Source organism: Euprymna scolopes, chromosome 32, assembly GCF_053919585.1.
Source record: "Euprymna scolopes isolate OS-2025 chromosome 32, ASM5391958v1, whole genome shotgun sequence".
NCBI classification, from domain to species: Eukaryota; Metazoa; Mollusca; class Cephalopoda; order Sepiida; family Sepiolidae; genus Euprymna; species Euprymna scolopes.
In genome coordinates, this window is record NC_136513.1 from 78720005 (window position 1) to 78739660 (window position 19656).

Here is a 19656-nt window from a genome sequence, read left to right on the forward strand (position 1 = left end):
CTTCGAAGCTTAGTGGGGAATGCCCTTTCCTCTTCCCTGGAACCTCTTTCCCACAGAAGAGACGTTGTGAGCCTGTCTTTGTTTTATTGTTATTTCAATGGCAAGTGCTCATCTGAGCTCCAATCACTGGTCCCCCTCCCCCCCGCCAATCTTTCATGAAAAACCCCTGTCTAGCTGAAACCACTGTCAATAATTTTCCCCACTCTTTATCTGTGCCTAAATCATACCGTAGATTCCATGAACAAAGTTTCTTTCTTAGAAGTGCGCGCATGTGGAACTCTCTTCCATTTGCCTGTTTCCCAGCTGACTACAACTTGGTTGTCTTCAAGTCCAACATAAACAAATTCTTGATGAACCGCCACCTTAAGTAATTCAATTTACCAAATCTCCATTACTAACGACGATTACTACTATATTATCCCATTGATTACTAAACACTCAATAACCCTTATCCTCGAGTGGCCTCCGGGCTCTGATAACTGGTGACTCCTATGTAAAATAAAAAAAAGGAAGAAACAGGTTTGTAACGTCTCTTCTGCACGGAAAGAGGTGTCTTGGAGGAAAAGAGGGCATCACTTTCTAAGTTTTGAAACTAGTTTTGAACTCTGTCAAGAAAGGATAGTGTTTTGAGTAGCTCCTGCTCAGATGTGGTAACGGTATTCATTTTAGAATGTAAGATCTATTTTCTTTTGCATTTACATGTTATCACTCACGGAGTGATTGGTTTGTGGTTCAGTGCGATTACAGATATATTGAATGATTGGAACACTTTGCAGATTTGCAACTGCATCGCTCATTCCATCATCATCATCTTCATTTGTTTCAGTTTGCAGTTATCCATTACACCTCCGCATTATATTACTCTAGGGCTGAAATTAAAGTTTTCTTTTGAACTGCCAAATGTGTCAAATGTTTGGGGAAAAAAATGTTTTTTCTTTGGCTTGCAATGTTCCCGGCGTATGCAAAAACAACAATCCTTTTTCTTTTCCTGTTCCGACATTCGTAGAAAATCTGTCTTTCTTTCTTCCCACGACATGCGAATTAACCGTACGGTTAAACGTACGGCAACGAAAAATCACTTTTTCCATTGCTTCCAACATAACAGATGTACTGAGACTAAAGCTGCTTTCAGAACTGCCAGCAACCATTGTAAAAGAGTAATAAAGAATGTGAGAGAGTTGTATGCTCAGTCTGTCACGTTCAAAGTGGCTGAGCAGCGGCTTGGTTCCCACCAGTTTTGGCAAATAGCAAACACGATCCTGAACAGAAGCATGTGCTCTATCCCATCTTTTATCAATGGACCTGAAGTAATCTCATCAGCATCAGACAAAGCCAAACTCTTTGCCAAGAACTTTGCAGCTAATTCTACCCTATGCGCCCAAGGCCACTAATCCCTCATATTTCCTCCTATATCAGAAAGTATTAATGCTGGAGTCCCTCAGGGGTCCAACTTTCTCCCTGATCTACATTAATGGTCTTCCAAATCATATCCTTGGATCATTCATAGACATTTATGCTGATGACACTGCCATCTATGGCAATGCACCAAAGACTGTAAATGACCAAGTTCTCTCTGATTATCTTTCTTCTGATCTTGATCACGTGGGACAATGGGAGAAAAAAGTGGCTGGTTACTTTTAATGCATCTAAAACGAAGCTTTTATCTTTACATAATCAACGTTCTGATCCCCATCTGGCATGAATTGAAATGAATGGCTTTCATCTTGAGGAGGCTCCATGTTTTGACAAGCTTCTGGGCTTGACCTTTATTTCTGATCTAAAATGGAACACGTACATCAAATCTGTTGCCAAGGTCGCTGGAAAAATCGTTGGATCCTTCTATCGATCCAGTTGATATCTACCTTGTGTTGTGATGCAATTCTCCACCTATATAAGAGCCAGGTACATCCATGGATGGAGTATTGTTACCGCATCTGGGCAGGAGCTGCTAGAAAGACCTTATCCTGCTTTAACAGAGTTCAGAATAGACTTCATAGCCTAGTAGGGATGCCATTTTCTCTTCCCTGCAATTCAATTTACCAAATTTACGCTTCTAACGATTACTATATTATCCTTCCTTTTGACCACTGTACACTCTTTAACCTCGAGTGTAAAAAAAAAAAAAAAAAAAAATTTCTCTTCTGAAATGTTGAGACACTTGTAGTCTGTCTAAACTGTACGAACGAACTGACTAAACCAAGATGGCCGACTCCTATTTATATCACCACAAGCAAGGGAGGTAACCATGTAACTGAAGCAAGGGAGGTAACCAATGTCTACATTAACATTGCTGCTGTCCTCAAGTGAATAATTTATTTCTGATTTAACAAGTCCCTTAGAAGCTCAGACGAAGCTCCTGCCTTGGTCAAACAATCAGAGACCTGATCACAACCCTTGATCCATTCTATCTGTATCTCTCCTCTACTCTTCATTTCCTTCAGCCTTACTACATCTATTCTCAATCGTCGATCGCTTACCAGATTGTTGGAATTCAATGTCTCCACAAGTGATGCATTATCTGTCTTGCAGAGAACGTCTGGCAATTTAGATAACTGAAATACCTCTTGTATCATAACCGCAGTCAAAACACCAGCATCAGCTCCCTCATTCAGAGCAAGAGTCTCTGAGGCCAATGGGCTTTTTGTCACTCTGTCCAATTTCTTTGACGCCCAACACATGGGGGCCATTTTGTCAGTACTTCCTCCAATAAAGACAACAAAACCACCCTGTGAAGATCCATCTTCCAGACTGGCATAAGAGGCATCAGTATAACACAAAATGTGTAAATCTGAGGGCTTTCCCAATTTTGGAAATGTTATAGAACCCTTCTTGGATTTCAATTTTGATAAGGCTTTATTCGCCTCAAATAAGGCTTTTACTTTGGGATGCTTTCCAGTGTTGCTCATTTTACACACATCAAAAGCTATATCAGGGCGTGTTTGAGTTGAAACCCACATCATCTGACCTGCAAGTCTCTTCAACTCATGCTTTTCTTCTTCATTCAGTTCATCATTTTTCCTCAGTATCCTCCCTTTGCTTATTTCTATTGGAGATATGGAAGATACATATAGATCTTGTTCTACAGTGATCCCATTTTCCTGTTGATTAACATTCAGTCCAACATATTTGAATGTTCCACTTTCATGAGATCCCACCTTAAATTTTTCTTTCAATGTTGCAATCACATCCCTTTCAAACTCTGTGTTTCCACAGAAAACAAAATCATCCACGTGCATAGCAAGAATTCCAGTCAAATTTCCTTTAATATCATGCCACAAAAACAATGCATTATCATAAGCACTTGCTACTCCTTTTAATTCAATCAAAGCCTGAGTAACTCTCTTGTACCATGCCCGTGGAGCATCATTCAATCCATAGATGCATCTTTTTAATTTCCACACTTGAGATTTAGGACAAACATCAGATGGTGGCCTCAGGTACATATCTCTCTCTAAAATACCACCTTGCAAAAAGGCTGAGGTAAAATCTATGGTCTGCAGCATCCAATTCTTTATTGATGCGGTTAGCATGACCATTCGCATAGCTTCACGGCTACATGTTGGGGAGTCCGTTTTCAGATTACTATTTTCTTCATAGCCTCGTGCTACAAGGCGAGCTTTCATTGTTTTCTGATTATCCTTGAATTTTTCAGTAATCACCCATCTTGTGGATATTGTTTTTTGACCTGTGTATGGCACACATTCAAATACTTCATAGGTGTTCATGTTTTTTATTTCTTTATGCTTGGCATCCATTACAGCTTTCGACTGCTCTTGTTCAGCGGTGAGCAGGACTACATTTTCCTGTTCAGTATATTGGGGCACTTCTCTCCAATGATCAATATGATTCCAGTTGATACAAACTTGATCCTCGTTTTCATCCTCAGGTTCTATATTGATCCAATGACTATATTTGCCAGTTGATTTAGGCTGTACTGACATAACCTTTCCTTTCTTCCACTCCCCACTTCCATTTATTTTATAAGTTATGGTCTTATTTCGGCCAGGTTTTTCAGTCTTATCTCTTAAACTGGTAGAACTATCAACAACTTCTTCTCTGTCTATATCTTCACTTTCTACCACTTGATTCTGCAACTCCTCCTCCTCAACTGAAAGGTATTCATTCTTCCCTTCTGTAGTGTTTCCCAGCATTTCAGCTTTTTTTGTTCTTTTTTCGTTGTTTTTATTCACTTTCATCAATTGGCACGGATGCATCCTATAAAATGCTCCGCCATGTCTGATTAAGACAAACTGGCCTTCTCTGCCTAACACTTTTGCTGGACCACGCCATCCTTTAAAACCCTGCCTCCGATAATAGATTTGGTCTCCGGTAGCATAATCTTCATCAGCATAAGTTCTGACATTAGACCTGAGAGCTCTCCTAATTCTCTCACTGGACTCAGCTTCCAAAAAGTTTCTCCTTGCACTATGGAGAGCATTTAAATTTTTTCTCACCATGTCACTTGTAGTAGAGGACTCCATAGCAGGTAACTGGTCTGTCAGAATTGAGGGTGTATTTACATTGAAACCGAATACAAGTTCATTTGGACTGTGTCCAGAGTAATTGAGGAGGGCATTTTTTGCACAAATAGCCCATGCCAAGGCAATTTCAGGTTCACACTTCTCATCGTCAATTGTTTTTTTCATTGCCTCAGCAACTATCAAATTATGACGTTCTACAGTACCGTTGCTGAATGGACTTTCTGCGGCAGTAGTACAGGTCTCTATGTTGAGTTTTTCATTCATCTGTCTATAGTGTTCGTTGTTGAATTCACCCCCATTATCACTCAGAAAACGAACAGGAGATCCGAAATAGGTAATCCACATCATAAAGATGTTTTTGATGATCTCCTCCTTCTTCTTTGTTTTGATCAATGTTGCCGCTGAATACCTGGTAGCGGCATCAATGAGATGTAGTATCCACACCTCATTGTGGATGAACTCTTTCAAATCCATGCAAACTGTGTGATTAAATCTATTGCCAAGAGGCAATCCCACAACCGGTCGCAGTGGAGCTTTTTTAAATCTAAGGCAAATTTGACAGTTTTCACAAACCTCCTCAATCGCCTTTATAAATTCCTTGTCATTGAATTTGCCACTTTTTTTAACCAAGGAAACAAGTTTTTCCTTCGAGGCATGAGCAAACTGTCGATGAAGTTTTTCTGCTTTTTTTTTTTTTTCTGTGAAAGAACACTGACCAAAATTCTGAACATGTAATACAATGTTCTTAGTACCACTATGATCCAACAACTTATTTGTTAAGGGGAGACAATAGTGCCCTGAAGTTGTGGTCTTTAGTTCAATACATTTATCAAAAATCCAGCACATATCTTTCCGGAAATCTAGCACTATTCCTGCTGTCTTCATTGATTTGTGACTTAATAGAAGAGGCAAGTCGTTTTTCACAATATCTGCTTCGATATAAACTCTTATACCTCCGAGTGTAACCGGAAATTTAGCAACTTTAATTGCTGTGACAGCCACTCCATCACCAAAACAAAAACTCCGGTCTGAGTTCGTATACTTCACTAGTTGCAGGTCACTTTCATTTAAAGTATCTAAATAAACATCAAGCCACACTTCGCCAGCCAGTGTGCGAGTACAAGCAGAATCCAAGACTGCCATTCCAAATGTTTCCTTTACAAGATTTGAGATTTTTTCATTTGTACTGTTCAAATAAATATTTTCTTGAATGAACAACGTAATGTGTATTTGTTCTGTCGCTTCCGTAAACCTGGGCGTATTTCTAGGACACTCTCTAATTAGATGGTTCGGAGACTGACATTTGTAACACAACAACACGTTTCCACTTCGGTCACATGGATTAGATTGTCCTCGACGAAAACGCCTTTTGTTGTTACCCGGTTTAGAATAATTATAGTTGACGATTTCGGGCTCTGATTTCACTGCCGGTACATTTTCATCACGATAAATGTCACCAAATACTTTCTTTATCGATTCCTTCATGTTTTGATACGTCAAAACAGAACACGTTGTCCGCGCTAATTTTTCGTTCTCTTCCGATATGTTAACCGCGTTCAAAACAAGAAAAGCTTGGACTCCTTCCGGTAGAATAATGTAGAATTTTTTTAATCTTTGGTACAAAAACTCATAACGAACAAGAAAGTCATTTATACTGGTACCTGACGATCTTTTATAAGTGTAAAATTCCTTAAAAGTCATGTAAGCGCGCGTGTGTTCATCCTTTAAATATATGTCATCCAGTTTCTTTATTAAGATCTTCAAGCCATCTCGTCCGCCAATGTCACTTGTTGGCAATTCACGGACACATTCTCTAATATTCGGTGGTAGCGTCAAAAACACTGCTGGCCCTTTTTTTTCCTCAGAAAGATCCGTGAACAACGACCACATTTCAACGTCTTGTTTCCAGTTCTCGTAAACATCCTCCCCCTCCAACAATGGAGGTTGTTTGTTCGAAGTTGCCATATCCGATATCCGATCTGTCTAGTGCTACAGACAAGCTGTACAAAAAAAAAAAATTTTTTTTTTTTTTTTCGTTTTGTCGCACACAGAGGGATATCTCTGCTACCATTTGTTGAGACACTTGTAGTCTGTCTAAACTGTACGAACGAACTGACTAAACCAAGATGGCCAACTCCTATTTATATCACCATAAGCAAGGGAGGTAACCATGTAACTGAAGCAAGGGAGGTAACCAATGTCTACATTAACAAGAAATACTTGACCGCATTCTAATTTGCATATGTCACTTTTTCATTTCCTATCAGTCGGGTTCCGAGTTTGAACGTCGATGACTTTTTTGCACATTTTTAAAAGCTTGTTTCTATGACTGTTGTCACAATTACCTTCCATAAATTATCTTTATATATGCTGCTCTTCGTTTTTTTCTTTTTAATTTTCTTATCATTTTCTTCAAGTTGGGAGTGGAGCATCCTACTGGATGCCAGACATTCACCTAATGTCCTATACATTGCAACCGAGAGATCTTTTTAAGATGCTAACCGTCCCTTGAAGTGCAATTGTTTGAATCTCTCTTGCACATGGTTCACCGAGTATATTTGCCAGGTAGTTTTTGAAATTCTTTTTCATAAGTCTAGTTGTTCCTATAATTATTGGAGTAATGGAGATTGTCCTAAGATTCCAGTGTCTTTTCATGTTGTACGTAAGACCTTGGTATTTCGTTATCTTTACCCTCTCAGCTCCAGCATCATTGGGAACACTAACTTCTACTAAGGTTGCTACTTTCTTCTTCTTGTCCCATATCACTATGTCAGGTTTAATAGCTCCATTTTCAAGTTACATAGCTGTAGGAATCACATAGTTATAGTGGATGGTGTATGACTTATTTCCAACTGTTCTTTCTAATATACTAGCCTGGGTGCTTGGCGTTGCCCGGGTGTTTGGAGGTGTGTGTGTTGAGCAAAAAAAAAAGAAAAAAGTGGTTGTAGGCAGGCAGGCTCGAACCCGCACACTGCAAAGAGGTTGGTTGGTTGGTTGGTTGTTTTTGTTTTACGGCATATCAACCCTTTCCGGGTTATTTAATGCCGAATCCAAAGATTTTGAAGAAAAATTTTTTTAATAGAATATATTTGTTGTTTTCATGTTGGTTTCTATTTAACCCATAGTTGGGACCCTAACAGGATCTACCACTCCGGGTCAGAGTGGACCTGGGAGCAATGGTAATTAAAGGGTGGCTCCACACTCCCCAAAGCCCACAAAAATCCGTCGCCTTTGTCGAAAGTTTTAGGCAAACATACAAACATACATGATGATTGCAACGTCTTGTCAGACGAGTGCCACTCCCTCAGACACTTAATATTCATGAGCCGAAATGCCTGAGGGAGTATCTATACAAAGATGATGTTACAGAGTTTTAGCTTTGTGCGACACCTAAGCCTCTCTCTCGGTTCAAAATGTTGAGATCGAGCAACAAGCAAGAGCAAGATAGCCAGCAACAAGTTAAACTGCAGACCAGCTTAATGCGGGTACTGGTCTCGCGCTTTATGTTTTTTTTAAATCAGAGATTTGCTTCTCCCAGAAAGGTTACCTTCACCATGACTTATGGGAGCCCTCTCCACCCCAACATATATATATATATATATATATATATATATATATACACACAAATATACACGGTTGGCCGTTGACCTTGAAAAAGGTTCATTCGCCCTTTGGAAGGTCTTGTTTTTAATCCTTCAGGGAGACTAGCCACCCTCCTCACCAAACAAGTCTGGTGGGGGAACCAGTTTAGTTGACGGTGACCCCACCATGAGGCAGGTAATACTGGGTTACATGGTACCAGTAGTATATGACATGACCTGACAAACATTCATACATATATAGATACATACATATGTACATTTAAACAGACAGGTGAGATTTATACTATAGACTAGCCTGGCGTTGCCCGGGTGTTTTTAGGTGTGTGTTGAGCAAAAACAAAAAAAGTGGTAGTAGGCAGGCTCGAACCCGTGATGCGAAGGCAGAAAAGGAAGTGAAAGAAAAGCGAACCCTAACCCTAACCCTAACCCCCTCCTCCACTTTTACCTTACTTGCAGAATGTTGAAATTAGTAAAGTCAATCCAACCGATACGATGACTTGCAAAAATGGTGACGTAAAAACACAAAAAAACGATCCTCCTTATAGAAAACTGCCGTCCGAAGGGTCGGGCTTCAAAATGATACCAATCTCATGAAAGTTTGTTGTCTCTGTCGAAAGTTTTAGGCAAACATACAAACATACATACACACATTTAAACAGACAGGTGAGATTTATATAATAGAAGATATTACCAGGACTTGCTGCCACATTCAATATCCAACTTCTTTCTGATCATCTAGTGAACATATTTATGCACTCCATTGTATTGTATTGTATAATAGCCATCCCTCAGCACAACCTTACAACTGGAGGTCAGGTAGCACTACAGTGTGGCAGAAGTCATCTTAAAAGCGTTTGTTTTTGTAAGTGCGTAAATAAGTGTTGTGTCAAAGTAATGGGCTGATATATGGTTAGTAATAATGGAACTTGGGTAGGGCTAGATTATTTAAGAGGTCAGCTCAACAGGAACTCATTAACAATCTATCAAATTTTTGCCTTTATTAAGGAAATGACTTGAAAGAAAATCAGCCGCATTTCAGGTTATGTAGTTGAAATTTTAAATTTTAGATTGCTAAATTTCATGCCAAAGAAACTTGTTGCAGATGCAAATTTCCTAGAATAATTGTGGGAAAGAATGGTGTCTTCATAAAAGCACTGCCCCCATTACTTCACTGTGTTGATGTGAAAAAGAGACCCTAGCCTATAAAAATCTTGCCCCAACTAAGGAAATGACTTCACAATCAAACTGATTAAATGTTGGAATCTTGTATGGAAAGTTTGGTGAGATTGCTGAGTTTCATCAGAGAAGATACCCTAACAATTATTGTTGCATGATGTTTGTGTCTTGTGGGTGCGTTTTAATGGTCTCTTTTATATTGTCTAGTGGATATAGTGATAGTTTCTTCAATCCTGTCCATTTGCATCTTCCCCATTTCGTTATATACAAGTGTTATGTACAGTTTATATACATTTTTACAGTCAGGTGTGTATACATGTGGTTGAGCGCTTTTAAGACCGTTTTCCTGCTTTCCAGCTGATTACAATATGGTTGTCTTCAAGTCTAACGTAAACAAGTTTTTGATGAGCCATTCCATATAAGTTAACAAATTTACCCAATTTCCATTACTAACAATTACTATATTGTCCAATTTCTACTGTACACTCTTTAACCCTTATCCTCGAGTGGCCCCTGGACCTTGATAAGTGTTGATATGTAAAAAAAAAATCGGAATATTTAAGGATGTCGGAATCGGTATCAGAAAAAATTGTACCAATTTTCTGATGCCAAAACGCTTCTTTTAATTGTCTTTTTTTTAAATTTAATTTTATACATTTAAACAGTCTTAAGGACCCTTAAGTTGTGTATCTACCTTAGTAGTTCTTAACTGTGTGTGTGTATGTGTGTGTGTGTATATATATATATATATATATATATATATATATATATATATATATATACGCGTTAAGAGTTCACCATACATTTTTCTTTTGTTATTGTGTCTCCTCTGGGATGCAGTTCTTCCCGTCACTGATCAATGACAAAAATACAACACCGATTTTTTGCAAGGATTTCTTTATTTCGTCTATGAGTGAACCCATTGCATTGCTTACTCAAGCTTTCTTGTACTTTTCCATCAATGCATCTTTTCTATGACCCTTCTGATCTCAAAACTAACTCAAGTCTAACCGTCTACTCTCTTCTCTCCAAACCCCCATGTGCATTTCTATTTATATCAGTGTATGTGTGGGGGTTGGTAACTCTCCCATGCCAGCATGCACCTAAAACACACCGACTCACGTTTTAGCATGCAAGTAAATGCTCTGTCAATGGAAGTCACTGAGATTGATGTGTGTCACCGACAACCCCTTGACCTTTCTGCACATACCTGACACAAGTAAGTTGGGTTCAAACCAGTACTGCATTAACTGTGTTACTGACACATAACAGGTGTAACCAAGAAATTCATTGTAGAGCTAAATTTGTTACAATGATTGCAAGAAGTGATATTGGATTATAAATCTAATTTATAAAACTTACTATGTATTCCTGTCTGTCTCCATATTTTCAAACTCTATCACTTCCAAAACTAAAAGTTGCACAGCAGCGCTAGGGGCCTCAAATGATTGGATTTTTTATGTCCTGTTCTTTTATGAGTCTTTAGCTGGTTAAAATAGTTTTTAAGGGATCAAAAAGGAGTCAAAATATTTTTAAATTGTTAAACATTTTGTATATTCATCTCAGTTTATTTTTAATCAGTTCATATGTGTGTCATGTTCGTACAGTGGTAACGTCACCAGCTTTGAATGCTACAGTTTTACTTTTGGTTTCGATTCTAGCTGATGGCACCTAAGTACGTTTTCTTTTATTGTTAAAATCATGACTCTATAATAATATATATGAAATCTGGACAAATTAAAATATATTTAAGCGTCTTTTATGACAAGGCAAAGGTGGGCACAACCCCTTTCCCCTTCACCTGTTAGTGAAATAAAAATCTTGTCTCAGCTGAGGAAAAAAACTGGAGCATTTCAGGTTATGAAATTTAGATGCTGGAAGCTTATGTGAAAGATCTGATGAATTTGTTGATTTTCATAAAAAGAAAAGACAAGTGTCCGACAAACTCAGTCAAAACATTTTCAAATGATTTTAAGAATGAATGCAAAGAGTGGTGCTGGTTGTTTCAGTCTTTTCTATAAATATTATTCTGGTATATGTTCTTCAGAATTATCTGATCTATTCCCTGCCATGCTCTATGGAAGAGTAGGTTGGTTAAAAGTGCTCACCCAACACAAAGGCACACGTCTCTCCTTTCTCCAATGTATCCTCAATGACGTGCTCACTTCCTTTTATGTCCTACTTCAAAAAACAAACAAAAAACTGTCTTTCCCATCATGCACTACCTTTCCCAGCATGCACTCCAAGTGCATAAATGAGTCGGCCATTTTGTCTCTCTTCTTTCACATGGAGCAACACAGGCAAAGAACTTCATTTTGTTTGCAGATACACCAGCTAGTTTGACTCATTGGTCTAGTGATCTTCATCAATTCACTATTTTTACATCTCATTGTAATACAACTTCCTGTTCCCAAAGACTCTTTTCAAGAATCAGAGGCTTGTGAAACTCTCTTTCTGCTGACCGATTCCCCTTACTTTTAACCATTGATCTTTTCAAGACTAAGGTTAATAGACCGATCCTGTCTTTGTGATAATCATCTTTTATTCTTATTAATTCCTTACATTAAGTGGCTTCATGCCTTGTCTGAAATGATTTTCATAAAAAACAAGTGAAGCATGCATAGTCCCCCGTGAGTGTACAGTGAATGAGGCATAAAAAATGATTAAGTCCAGCATTTACCCCTCCCCATTTAGCCTCAAAAGTCCCCAACGCCTTAAAATATTTAAATTTGAGTTCAGCTCCATGCAAAACTGCTAAATAGACATACACAGAAAATTTTCGACAAATATGGTAAAATAGTCCCAAAAATGGAGTGTTTTTATTAGTCCTAAAAGAGCCCTAGGGCACACCCAAGCGTTATCGCAAAGTATAGACAAACAAAATTATACAGAAATCAGTTAGTTACAACTTTTCAGAAAGTTTTATAAAAATCCAAGGCATCAAATTTTTTTTAATAAGCACAAAAGTGTCAATTTTAGCCATTTTAACCCGAAAGGTACCCCTAGAGGAGCAACAGGAGTTTTCCCAGAAAATCTGTTCTGTTACTTTTTTTTACTCATATCATGTTTAATGTTTGTGCAAAATTTCAAAAAATTCCAAGACATAGTTATTGAGAAAAGTGCGGACAGATGAACGGACAAGGGTGAATTTACAGGTCCACCCTCCTTTTGTCGGGGGGGACTAAAAAATAAATAAAAGGGAAGGTGATATTGAAAGACTTTGAAATTAATACAATTGTAAATTGTTACAATGGAGTTAAAGAGGCTTAAAATCGGTAGTGATAAAGAGAATAATTGGGCAAAAAATAAGAAGTCAGATAATTAATAAGAAAAATGAGAAAAATACAACTGGTGCTACATTTATCCTTAGAGAAGTACATTTTGTACTTTAGTTTTGTCTATTTGGAGAAAGTTTTTGAAAGAATGCCAAGAGATATTGCCTGGTGTGCTTTCTGTAAACTAAAAGCAGCAGTGATTGGTGAAGGTTGTTCAACAATGTACAGAAACGTTCAAAGTGGTGTTAAAATTAACAATACATTTAGCGACAGCTTTAATGTTAAAGTAGGAATATGTAGCGATTACATCGCAAAGTGATTCCTATGAATAAAACAAATGGGTCAGGTTAGTCTTCACATGAACATGTGAACTCAAAATATTTTCCCACTAATGAAAATTGTTTCACACCCCAAAAAGTAACACCTAAACGTGAAAGTAGTAAGCCAGTGCGAACTTAGAAATTCCTATAAGATCTGATCAACAAAATCAGTTTTCTTCAGAATTTTCAAGCCAGCACATATGCCCCCTGCCTTCATGCGCCTTATTCATGGCAAGGGAGATTCTTGTAGTGGCAAATGATTGAAATAGCAGCTCTTTTTCTTTCTCTGCTTCGTTTTGATTTGCCTTTTTTGTGTTACTTTAAAAGTAAGTAAGTTTTCACAGGAACGTGCTAACTCAAAGTATAAGCAACCAATGAAAATCGTTTCACACCCCAGAAAGTAACGCCTACATGTGAAAATAGTAAGCCAGTGCAAACTTAAAAATTCCTATAAGACCTGATTCAACAAAATGTTTTATCCTGAATTTTCAAGCTGGTAAACCTTGAACCTAACTCCAAAAATGTATTCTCTACAACATTCCCACCATCTTGCATTTGAGGCCAGGAATGGTAAAGTGAAAGGAACTTAATGACTCACGTACCAGTATTCTTTGTTTAAAGTACACATTCTTACACACTAACAAGAATCATGTGAATGAAAACAAATTGCTACTTACTTCTTCTTGCCAACTCTGCAATTCGATTTGCCGTACTCAATTTGCTGCACCAAGACAGAGGAGGGGAGGGCAGTAGCCCTAGATATATCTAAGGCTTTTGGCAGGATATGGCACGATGTTCTTCTCATGAAAATCAGATCCTACGGTATTACTGGACGAATGCTTAACATAATTAAATCCTTCCTAAATAAGAGAAGAATCCAGGTTGTCCTCTGTGGGCGTATGTCTAAACAATATGATATAAATGGCAGTGTACCTCAGGGGTCGATCCTTGGATTTTTATTATTCTTGATATTCATAAATGACCCCCCCCTCCTGATAAAATTGTTTCTGAGATAGGTATATTTGCTGATGACACCACACTCCATAACAGGCACGAGGGGAAAACGAATGAACACATATCCAAGGCAATAGTGGAAAAACTAGAGAAAGTCCTTCAGTCTGTAGTGGAATGGGGTCAAAAATGGATGGTAACGTTCAATGCTGCCAAGACTAAGCGCGCCTTTCCAACCACTAATAGCTATAGCTAAAAATACATTACCTGAAAATACTTCGTTCAAACTCCTGGGCTTAATGTTTACAGGGAACATGAGCTGGAACAGATACATCGAGGGCAGTGTTGTGGCTTCTGCAGGAAGTTCGGCTTTCTCTACCGTCCTAAAAAGTTACTTACACCTGAAAATATCTTGTAACTCTATAAGGCCACTATTACTCCATGCGTGGAGTATTGTTGTCACATTTGGACTGGTGCATCTGCTACTAGTTTTTCACTCCTGAACAGGATTCAAAGGTTAGTTGCTAACCTAATAGGTCCTGAGCTGTCAACTAAGCTTCAACCTCTGCCCCATTGACGAAATATTGTATCCCTCTGATTGTTTTACAAGTATTTTAATGGCAGATGCTCTGACAAACTACAAGCCCTTGTACCTCCTCGACGTACCCACTGACGAACCCGACAAGCAGCAAAGTTTCACCCCTACACTGTAGAGATCCCTACATGTAAGAAAGCCTTTTACTCTAATAGTTTCTTCCCCAGAACTGCTAGACTTTGGAATTCCCTTCTGGGTTCCTGCTTCCTCAACTATAGTGACATCAAGTGTAATGTGAACAAACATCTTGCAGCTCAACTCCCTTCATAGTATCCTTGCAACTTATGTCCCTGATAGTAGCCCTCTACATCAAAGTGGCACTGTGCCTTCTTTGAGGTGAAAATGTAAAAAATAAACTCCTCGTAACATAATTTATCACATATTTTATGAACAATCTACAACACCACTACACTTCTAAATGACCCGAGAGTCATTCAGCATCTAGGAAAGTGCATTCTTTTACCCCAGGGATTTTCCAGCGAGAGCACACACACACACACACACACACACACACACACACACACACACACACACTGTTTTCTGGCTCTGCGCATGCCCATTACACTCCTCCCTGATCACACAAATGTCAATGTAGGGAAGGGCACTTATGTCTGGTACTCCATCTTAATGATAAGGACTCCGGTACCTTTTTCATGGCACTCTCTTTGGATGTGTAACTCAATGTATACTGTTCTGGCTTGTCAGGTGCCTCACTCTCTAAAGAATCTTCCTCGTCAGTATCGGGACTTCATCATCTGAGGAAGCCACGTAATTTTACACACTGAATGCACATCCTTTATGTGATGCCATATTCCATTAATGCAGATAATATACTATTTACAAGAATTTGGATGATGGGGTTGGTGCTGAGTTCTTGTCCTCTTGTCTATTTTCCAGATAATATCAAACACTGCGCCCAAGGCGTTGGCATTGATAACCTTACATCTCAGAAGACAATCGCTTGCCCTACGATTGGGTCCATCACAGTTCTAACATCTCGGGGGCGCATCTGTTTTTTTCTGTGTGCATTGTGATGCCTGTGCAGCTACTGCAGCATTCTCTAACACTTTAAAGGTGGCACGAGCTCATGCCAGTACGTGTGGCAAATCTAGGTCCTCCATTTGAAAGGATGCTCATAAGAGCTTTTCCACATGTTTGGACAATCTAGCAATAAACACACACTACAGACATCACTCTGATGTGTGGTCAATCAAAACTGCAAGTCTGCGTAGTTCTGCCAAAAAGACATCAACTGTTTCACCTGGCCAAAGGCAGCATGCTGCAAATTACTTTGATGCAGCAAAGGGGTCCAAAACAAAACAATGGTTTATTTGCACAATTGAAGTCCATGCATTTCTCCACATACAGTTACTGATACAGAGCATATGTGATGCAAGAGAAATGCATCGGGATAATGCATTCAATATGCTTTACTCCGCTCAACTGACATATCAGTTCTTCCTTCTCCAACTGTTCCACTATAAACTGCCCCAAGTTACTGCCATCAAACAGGGATTTGGGTTGAAGGCTATGATGCAGAAATAGCTTGTTAAAAAAAAAAAGAAAAACAATTAAAGTGTCGGAACTTCTAGCTAACTACACAATTTGCAGCACTCACTCCTCATGGTTCGCAGCACCAACTCTTTGTGGTGGAATTGGCTACACCAACTTCTCGTTATGCAATTTGCTACACCAACTCCTCGTGATGCAATTTGCTATACCAACTCCTCATGATGCAATTTGCTACACCAACTCCTCATTATACAATTTGCTTCACCAACTCCTCGTGATGCAATTTGCTACACCAACTCCTCGTGATGCAATTTGCTATACCAACTCCTCATTATACAATTTGCTTCACCAACTCCTCATTATACAATTTGCTTCACCAACTCCTCATTATACAATTTGCTTCACCAACTCCTCATTATACAATTTGCTTCACCAACTCCTCATTATACAATTTGCTTCACCAACTCCTCATTATACAATTTGCTTCACCAACTCCTCATTATACAATTTGCTTCACCAACTCCTCGTGATGCAATTTGCTACACCAACTCCTCGTGATGCAATTTACTACACCAACTCCTCGTGATGCAATTTGCTTCACATGCTATAAGCAATTAACAAATTATCTTTATATTGCACGTTGTGTCCTGTGAGATCATACACATATGCACACATACACACACATACACACACACTATTCGTGGGCACTTCCATGCATGCCTGTCACAAATTGGAATATTTTTTCATAATATAACATGCAACTATATAAATATACTACACAAGTTTAAAGTGTGTACATAATTTTCTGAAAATAAAATAAAAATATTTTTCACTAGCATCTTATTTTTTCTTTCATTAATTATATTATTAATGAGAATATAATCATTTATAATATGTTTTCTTGATAGAATAATCTAGCATTGCAAAATGTTGTCAATTTTACTGAAATTGGTTATGGTTGCTGCAAAGAAGATGAACTCCCTCTATCATGCTAGAAAATTACTTTTGAAAGTATCCTATACTTCTACAAAGACACTATTCACCCATGTAGGGAGTTGAAAACTGTTGGGTCTTTCTGCCTTACATCCCAGAACTGAATTTTGAAAAGTTTTCTGCTTTGAGCAAAAGTATGGCTCCCTATCTATTCAAGTTTGGTCTTTTATCCGTTTGAAGTCTCAGGAATTCTCGCGGTTAGTCTCACCTTTTTCCCCAATAAAACCAACCACGCCTACTGCTTCTTCTTCTTCTTCTTCTTCTTCTTCTTCTTCTTCTTCTTCTTCTTCTTCTTCTACCAGCCCCTGCATATTGACAGCAGACAGAGTAGACCATCTGTCTTTTAGAAGTAAGTGTGTGAGAAGAATTACTATGACACTCCCTCTTGATCCTCTAATCACACATGTAACACTCGCGGAGTGGTCTTTTGCACAGTGTACTTCTTTACAACAGCACAATCATTGTGTTTTCATTAGGAATAGTACCCACATTTACTGTGCCTTTATTCGGAATGTCATCAAATGAACCATCATCTACATCCACACTGGGTGTCTGCTCATCCAGTGTCTCATTGATGGTCACAAATCTCTCACTTCCATTTTCCGAAGGCGTATCAGAGCAGGCCATTGGTGAGTCCAGTCCCACTATGTGTCGCAGGTATCTCACATGGCGTGGCATTCCATCAACTGATATATTCTGTGTACTGGTACTCCCAGTCACACGTCCCACTCCATATTTTGTAGTACATTGTCCGTGTGGAGCCTTTACCCACACTTGGTCACCCGTTTTGAAGACAATCTGCAGTTGATTGTCTACCGGTGCCACTGTTTCGTCAATTCCTTTAAGCTGTATGCGATACTGATGGACCATATTGGCAGATGCTGTAGCAGAGAACAAGTCATCCTTCAGCATAACGTTGTACCAATAAACTGCCTCCAGTATAGTACATCGTTTTCTGTTACGATCCTTTTTACACTTCTACGACATCACTCGATGATGTCATTATCGGAGGGGACATATGCACGACAAAATCAAAGTCTGATTCTCCATTCGTCCATGAAGGCTTTAAACAAGCTGCTCCAAAAAACAGTGTCATTATTTGTTAGAATTTATGATGGCGGATCTCATTCATAGAAAAGAGTCTTTAGCTGGTTTTGATTATACGTTTCGCATCTTGCTGAGCAAGGTGTCGCCAGATGATAAACCGAGTGGGGCCGCAGTCAATCAATGTAAAAAAATGGGCCCCCATTGTAATGAGTGATATCCATCGCTATTCTATACCATGTTTATTTAACATTTAAAGCCCTCTTTGATCAGTGTATGGGTGACAGATTGATCTACTGACACTCTTTGCATTCTTTGACGACTCTTCTCACAGCGGTTTTGGAAACCCTAGAGTTAATTTGTTTCACAAAGTAGAGTGTCTGTTTCACACTAGGATGACCGCTTTGTTGGTGAAAAATTTGGATCTAGTCAAACCTGCCCGAACTCACAGATGCAGTGCAAGCAGGTTGCACAGGCTCAGTGTTCCTCTCAATTGCATCAAGCCATTGCTGAGACATTCTTATCAATCGATCTGCCTTGTTTTGGCTAGATTTGACCAAGAATACATCCATCGACAGTGCATATTCCTTCACCAATTTCATTATTGTGTCAAGACGCCATTGGACGAGCATCTCTCTGAAAGCTTTGATTTATACCCTGGCGCTGCCCATAAGGGTATTTGAGACCCATTTATGGACATATGCGGAATCGGTAAATAAGTGCAAAGTAGTCATCTTCCAGAGGATTGCAAAGTTTATCCCTTTAATGATGGCATCGAGTTTTGCTAGGTTAATATGTTGGGAGTTCTTTCCTGGACATAACCAGCATGCATCCTCTATCACAGTCCCATTTTATGTCAATGACACACCGGTAGTGAAAAAGCTGGCATCGACCCAGGCATTAAGATCTTTGCCTTTGATGCATTATTTGCCTTGTGGCGGGTCTTCTTTGTGGACTCTGGTGAAGACCTCCTTGATCATGGTGTTGTGAGGGGCATCATTTACTGAAGTGACGCCAGATGCTCTCCTCTTGATGACACCACGGCAACATGAAGCCAACTACTTATGGGAAAGTGCCCAACCAACTTGCCACATAATGAAAATATATTCCGTCGTGTGACAACATGAGGCATGTCTGGGATCTTGTTCCCTCTTCTCCAATGTAGAGCATTATCCTCTCCCCAGACCTGCAAACCAAGCACTCACACACCATCCTGCAGTCTCTCTCATTCTTTGCTGAGAAGTCCAAAGTTGTAGAGATGCTCCTTCACACTTAGTGCAAGCACAACACTCTCATCCACATACACATCAACAATATAAACGGATGTTGCCCACTGTATGCATTTGTCCTTTGTCAAGATAGCATCAACAATTTTTTGCATGATGGACAATGCCACATTGAGTCCAAACCCCATGCAGGTCAGGCAATACCTTTGTCACTTGATTAAAACAGATTGATCGGGCCACAGTGATTTGCACAGGCTTACTTGAAGATATGTCTAGCGAAGGTCTAGCACCGATACTTTCAATCCTGTTCGCCACCATTCTCTTAACTTTTTGGTGTATATGTCTGCGTTAGCCATAAATGGGTCTACATGCTCATTTAATTCCCGCTAGTCGAGCACCAGCCTCAGCTTTTGTTGGTTCTGCTGAATGACTGCCATTAGTGGGATCAGGCTCTTTAGAGACCCCAATTCCTTCTTAGGGT